The sequence below is a fragment of the Rutidosis leptorrhynchoides genome, chromosome 8, assembly GCF_046630445.1.
Source record: "Rutidosis leptorrhynchoides isolate AG116_Rl617_1_P2 chromosome 8, CSIRO_AGI_Rlap_v1, whole genome shotgun sequence".
NCBI lineage: Eukaryota > Viridiplantae > Streptophyta > Magnoliopsida > Asterales > Asteraceae > Rutidosis > Rutidosis leptorrhynchoides.
In genome coordinates this window covers 373,076,873-373,084,293 of record NC_092340.1, presented here as the reverse complement: position 1 = coordinate 373,084,293, position 7,421 = coordinate 373,076,873, and the positions used below count along the sequence as shown (strand labels likewise).

At 32.3% G+C, this 7,421-nt stretch overlaps 2 long non-coding RNA genes across 2 annotated transcripts; both read left to right on the top strand.

The window, feature by feature from the left end:
- The first annotated feature begins 535 nt into the window (after nt 1–535).
- Nucleotides 536–1,943, top strand: LOC139861272 (uncharacterized). Its single transcript, XR_011763700.1, has 3 exons — nt 536–755; nt 1,225–1,338; nt 1,741–1,943. It is a non-coding gene; the product is annotated as an uncharacterized lncRNA (long non-coding RNA).
- A 129-nt stretch (nt 1,944–2,072) lies between these two features.
- On the top strand, nt 2,073–3,541 carry LOC139862785 (uncharacterized). Its single transcript, XR_011764276.1, has 3 exons — nt 2,073–2,776; nt 2,903–2,999; nt 3,180–3,541. It is a non-coding gene; the product is annotated as an uncharacterized lncRNA (long non-coding RNA).
- The last annotated feature ends 3,880 nt before the right edge of the window (nt 3,542–7,421 follow it).

Below are 7,421 nucleotides of genomic sequence, written 5' to 3'. Positions count from 1 at the left end.
GTTAAAGTAGGAATGAATGTCGTGCACTTTCTTATCATTCAGGGATAATCGATATAATTTTCAAGAAATGAGGACTATTGATATAATCTCTATCTCTACTATATTCTCTACTATATATAATAACAAACACAAAAATAGGTCATCAAAATCTCTAATTTGTAATCTTAGCCCTTCATTCATTAGCTATCATTAAATCTACACCATTAAAAAGTATATGTAATAATTATGACCTCATAATCTTCAATCTCTATCTCTACTCTCTACTATATATAATAATAAACACAAAAATAGGTCATCAAAATCTCTAATTTGTAATCTTAGCCCTTCATTCATTAGCTATCATTAAATCTACACCATTAAAAAGTATATGTAATAATTATGACCTCATAATCTTCAAAGTTAATAATAGTGAGACTAAAATACCCTTACAAATAAAAAAAAAACACGGGAGAAAACATAGACAAATAGGGTTCCACAGAATATCATTCATCCCGTTCTTACTTCATCACTTCAGAGAAAAAACCCTAAATTTGTCCCTAAAAACAAAAACAAACGACTAAAATCAAAAGAGTGAATGGTTTTGATTTCGATCCGAACTAAACAACAATATTAATCGGAGAACAATATAAATGGAGATTCCGAATCGGATGCATTATTAAGTTTCGATCGATTAAAGTTTTCAAATCAATAAGCTACATTCGACTATTACGTGAAGATTATCGTTTTAATCTCGAACCTAATGTCTAGAAACTCAGGTAATCACATCTTATTTCTACTTCCTGTTGTATCGATCATTAATTTTTTTTTATCAATTTATGAAATCAGTGAGTTTGAAATATTGTTTCGAGATTCTGTGATCCATATGTGTTGTGTTCATTTGGAGCTTTAATTAGTTACGATTCTTCTTATATCTGATATCTGATAATGAATAAAGATGAATAAAGTTTTGATGTTCAAAAAATATTGTATGTATTTTAGATTTTCATATACAGTGATCATGAAAAGTGAAAGTTTCATGTACAGTGACTGCTAAAAAATAAGTAGGTATGTACATCATTATTTTATAGTGCCTATTTCTTCTCAAATAAGCAGATAAGAATTTTTTAAAAATGCTGACGAGATTGATTTTGTGGTTATGTGCATATGAACGTATACGGTCCAAATGGGTTGACTTCACCAGGACCATGTGATGAGACTGACCATAAATAAATGTGTTGTATGTAGATGCAGTGGAAGAGTAGATGCTCTTGATTGTTGTGGAAATGTCACTTTTTTCATCTTCTTCCTCACGAATACACCACTAGAGAAAGATGGATAACAACCTTATATTGGGAACAGGTTCGTCCAATATAAAAAGGGCATATTAAGTGGTACATTTAGTTTTATTCTAACAACTCTTTTATCATAAGAGTTTTCATATGTAGGTCAAAATCACTTATTTGTGTGTACCTCATATGATATAGAATTTACAGGGAGGTGGAATTCAACATAACATCAAATAGTAGTACTAACCATACATTAGTAATGTAGGTAACATTACAGTTCTATTTTGAATTCATAAGTAATTATGTACTTTAAATAACAATACTCTATTTGGATTTTAAGGTAATGCTAAAGTTGATTAGACATTATCAGTTGTATCTCATATATGTGACCGTATTATCTTTACAGCAAATGCAAATTTTGGGTAACTTTTATCCCATGGTTTGATTAGATGTTCACATGGAGTATTTTTTTCAGTTATGTTATGTTTGATGGTGTGAGACATGAGTGTGGATGTTATAATCAAAGCTACTAAAGCCCATGGTATGGTAGCTATGGCAGACAATTATGTTCTGATGCAAACCCTCTCAAGGAAAGTCTTACCATAGCTTATGTGATACATTGATATGGTACACTCGAAGTCAGACTGCATTCATTATTTGAATTGCAATAAGCAATCAAAGATGTAAGTTGACTCAAATGTTTTGGTGCTATTGATTCGCTGCTTCATCATTCATAGCTCATTGTCTCTTTTGCTCATGTCACTCACTTGTCATCTCTCTCTCTCTCTCTCTCTCTCTCTCTCTCTCTCTCTCTCTCTCTCTCTCTCTCTCTCTCTCTCTCTCTTTTGTTTTGGGGCAGCAGCATATTACCCATCTACTATCTACTATATACACAACAAAAGCTTTTGTTCTCATTGGTTCACGTCACCACTCCCCTCTCACAAACTTTACTGCTCACGTTTTTTTTCTTCTTTTTTTTCCTATATATAATTAGGGAGACATCTCTGCACCCACCAATACCTTCTCCCTTACGGCCCCTTACCTACAACCTCACCTCTTCAATCACGACCCTGATATCTTCTTCCCTACCTTTTTCTTTTCATTATCAAACCTAATTTCATCAGATTTTATGCATACTTCTTCTTTCCTACCTTCAATGAGACATCGCAGAATCGCCAGGAACCCTAATTTTTTTATGGGTGCGTATGTCCTTCACCGGTGCCTTCTGCTACGACGATGTTTCCGCCCCACCTTTCGAATCATCAATTACATCATCAGGTTTTTTAAATAATTTTTGCTGTAGTTTTCATCTTAGAAGATCTGATAGAGTTTGCCTTTTGTGTGAGGGTTGTGTCAATGGTATTAATTGGAGAATATCAAATGGAGCATGACCTAATCAAAATCATGTACAACTTGCTATCATACTTTACTTTTTATTTATAAAAAATTCCAATTTTTTTGCTTCTCGTGGTTTTTTTTTTTCGTTTCAGGTATTGCAGCGATTCTTGATAGTAAGTTTTAACTTTTTCTCTGGATTATTATTTAGCTTTAGCGCCTCTGTTGTTTGCCATTTATATATATATTTTTTTTGATGTAGTCTTTTGTTTATTCTGCTTTCGTGACTTTCTTTGTTTCAGGTTTCAGAAAGGATTCTTCCAAATATGTACTACTTGCTTATAGAGCATTCTTACGAGATACATGACAAGCATATTGATGTCGAGCATCACCTCAAAGGTATGTCACTCTTTACCATTATGTTTTGTTCAAGTGGAAATGGGCTGGGTTAGTTTCGTCCACATAGTCCTATAAGCATTTTTACGAATGTTTTGAAGAGTTGGTTGTGATTACGTTAACATTATTAAACTACTTGATAAAATTCGTAACTAATCTTGATGATGTTTTTGATTGTAGTAGTTTGGTGAAGGAGAGAACTATGCGAAAGCAGTTTACAATTATTGTGATCTATGTTACTATCACGTCATGGCAATGCAACAACAACGGAAAAGAATGAATGAGAGCATTCGAGGCCAGAAATATCATAGCAACTACGAAGCCCACATTTGTTATCGTTAGTCAAATAAAGCAACCGAAACAACTACTGAGAGCAAATGTGTTGTGCATTTTTGCCTAAACCGTCAAATACTTTGGCGTGTAATTTAACTTTGTAATGAATAGCCATCGACGAAATGATGGTAACTTTTTGACTCTAGAATAATTTTCCATGTAAACTGAGTGTATAATGAATAGCCATCGAAATAATCACACACAATTCTTAGCAGTGAAGCGCGTGCCCTTGTTATAAACCATTTACCCATGAATCACTTGATTTGGAACTTGACGCATCTTATTCAAAATTCTCAAACGGTACTATGACAGGGATGAAAGTCTAAATCACGTGTAGTCATTTCATGTAGGGAAATTTACTATCTTTTTCTCAATGGTGCTTACATGTTTAGGAGGGTTTAAATAAAGTTGGCACAAGGTAAGTTAAAGATATTCTGTCAAGATTAACTATTTTCTTTAGAGGTAATGCTAAAACCTATGATCGGTAATAAACGGGTGACAAATCAAAATTTACTAGATAAGTGATTTTGAATTTTAGATGCATTGAACCTACTAAAAATTCCATCATATTTTTGTGTTCATATATTATAAAACCTTTTTTGCTTATATTCAGGAATGTCCATTAATGCGTTTGTTTACTATCCGTAGAGAACAATTTATGGTGACAGCCGAAAAGCCATTGAATTTTCATTTGACGGAATTCTAATATCTAAGAGGAAATAATTAATTTAATGGCTTTCTACCTCTATTAACATTAACAAATCAAAAATGAGAAAAGCTACAAATGGTATCAAAAAAAGAATGCTTCTTCATTTCATTGGATTAGGATCATATATGATACTATTTCGAGCTTTCTATATCACCGAAGAGATAGATGCGAATATGACCAAAAGCTTCTCTTTCAATTGTGTTCCACCATTTCAGTTATCAACCCAATCAAGCATAAATCTCAAATCAAAAAAAACATGAATCACAATGTTGCACCAGATCCTAACCTTGCACCAGACCATAGCTGCCATGTCACAATTGAAAAAGATGTGATTTGAAAAGCACTCTGGTTACAAAAAACCACATTAGAAAGAATATTCAACGTTCGTTTAGATAGATTCAATCGAGTAGGCAATCTATCCAATATAGCTCGCTAAATGAAAACGTTAACCTTCTATGGAACAACTTACACCAACCTATAAAGATGCAAGAGGAGCATCATCAGCACAAGTTCTCACACTCATGACCGAAAAAAAAAATACCACTCGGGTCTAGCTTCTACCATCAAGCGTCGTTATCTGATCCCAAAGAAAACTGACCTAAATCAACCAATAGCAAATCAAGTGCAGTTGGGCGCCCAACTCATAATAAATTACACAACTTTCGCTCTCTATACAATTCATTATGGAAAACTCGATCAGAAAAATAACTACAAACTAAACCTTCTTTCCAACTATTATGGTTCACATCTTTGTGTTTTTTGTTTTTTACAAGTTTTAACTTGCTTGCTTTATTATCAATGATTGAACATCACTATTGAAACTGTTTTGATTTCTCATCAATCTAACAAATACTCTATAAAATTTAATTATATTGACCATTCAATTTTGATTCGTCCCTAAAAAACCCCGCGAATTCGCGGGTCTTAAACTAGTTTGATGTAAAACATAAGCACTATTGTATACACTATTATTATTATTATTATTATTATTATTATTATTATTATTATTATTATTATTATTATTATTATTATTATTATTATTATGTAACTACGGTTTTGTGATTATTGTATTTTATTTTATGTAATTAATTGTGATTTCTATATATGTTATTATTTTATTTATTTTGTGATTAAAATGAACCAACTACTTTGTCTAATTTGTATTCTATCTACTGGGCTTTGGATTGGGTCAAGTCACTGGCTTAGTAAACCCATTAATGACTTAAGTAATTAAGGCCATTTCGTTTTTTTATTTTATTTATGATATCACTTCCTAAATGCAAATTTGCTGAATTGAAATATAAATAAAATAGTAATAGTTAAATGACTCATGAAATCCCCAAATTATTAGATAATTCAAATAATAATAAATAAAACTTTGAATACAAGGGACTATAACCGAATTCCCACCATTATTTCTTCGAACATCATCCACAAAGGACTATAACCGAATTCCCACCATCATTTCTTCGAACATCTTCCGGTAAAGACACAGTTTATTGCAAGATTTTTAAGATAACTAAATTAAACAGTAGATGAGTCAACATTACATCGTACATAGCATATTAGTAAGCAAGTCAATTATTAGTAATTGGCTAGATATTGAATTTTTTTACATGATATCTAATAATCTCACTAAGCAAGTCAATAGTATTTTAACAGAACCCCATATGAAACTACAATGTTTTTTAGAAATCAATATGTAGTCAAAGAAAGTAGATAACATACAACACACTCAATGAAAGGAACCATGTTGCAAAAATAACTTTAATCAACTGAAATAAACCATTAAGAAACGATGTTTGGAAAAAATCTGTAGATAGTTTTAATAATAGTTTTAAACTAGGAGTTCATGGTTTGATAACTAATTAATGCACTTATTTTGAAAGAAAAAATGCCTAATTTACTGGTATCCCGAGAGCATTGATAGCCTTAAGGCATTTAATAGGTTGCTTATGCTCAAATGGAAATGGAGATTATTTGACCACACCAAATGATATGTGGCTTCGTATTATCAAGGTCAATCATGGTAATGACTTCAATTTCGCAGCTTCAAAAGGAGTCTGGGATCATATAATCCATCCGTCCCAAAATAACTGCTCCGTTTGACTTTTTCTAAGTCTTTATTTTTTAACTTACTTTAAATATTTTTATTTGTGTTATATAATATTTGATGAAAAATTATATAAATGGTTTCAATTTTAAAAATTTGTTTTCATTGGTATAACTTACATATTCATAAAATATTATATAACACAAACAAAATTATTTAAGATCAAAGTTGTAAAAAAAAAAGACTTAAACAGTAAATTTGGGACTGAGGGAGTACAATCCAAATCCAAATGATGATTCTTGTATGAAGGTGGGGAATGGTGTGTTGATTCGCTTTTGGCAAGATAAAGGATTGGCAATGCTATCATGTGCTCACACTACAATAGATTATTTCACTTGGAACGGAACAAAGATGTTACTATTACTTCTCGATGTCCAAACGGAACATGGTTTTCGGAGTAGAACCGTAATATTTTGTAAAGCATGAACGAAGAGCAGTTGCTTACCTTATGCAGTGAGCTTTCTTATGTTGTGTTATATTCACAAGATGACTATTGGCGTTGAAACATCATTTTTTGTCCACTCTGCTCGCGTTTTATCTAGATCGTGTCTCCTTAACATCGTTGGCCCCTGTTACATTTGGAGAAAGTTTATGTAGCGACCCGACAAAATCGTCATTTGACGGCGCCGTCTACTTAGGTCCCGTTACGTGGTCATAAGTTTTTAAAACAACGTTTGACCAAAAATATGTCGCATTCATTTCAAATGTGAAGATTGTTTCAAAGTTTACAAGGTTAGTTCAACCATAAGTTACGTTACAACGTTATAAGTACAAGTGAAACCTATGCGACACAATTTAAAAGTAGACAAAAGACGTTCCATGTATGCATATATACTCGACATCCAATGCAAGTATCAAAATAATGAGCGGAAGCATGTATCACAAAACGTTCAAGGACCTGAGAAAAACATAGAAATCTGTCAACGAAAACGTTGATGAAATCATAGGTTTAGGTAAGTAAGTAAGTACAAATGAACCACAAGATTTGTATCATTGAATCATAGTAAATCATTCTAAAATTTGTTATCACGAGCACCCAATTATCAAGGCTTAACTTTCCATCCATAGAACCCCATCACAATAGTGTTAGAACATACACTGTTTCTCGAAAATATATTTCATCCGAATAACGGTAGCGAACCGTCCGGATGAGGGTTTGTCAAACCCATATGGCCATACAACATAAGTTCTCGCTTACACCCGGCAAGTGTAACTAATGATAATCGAATTGAGAATTTTTTGTTCTAACTCGTATGTAGAATATTTGTTT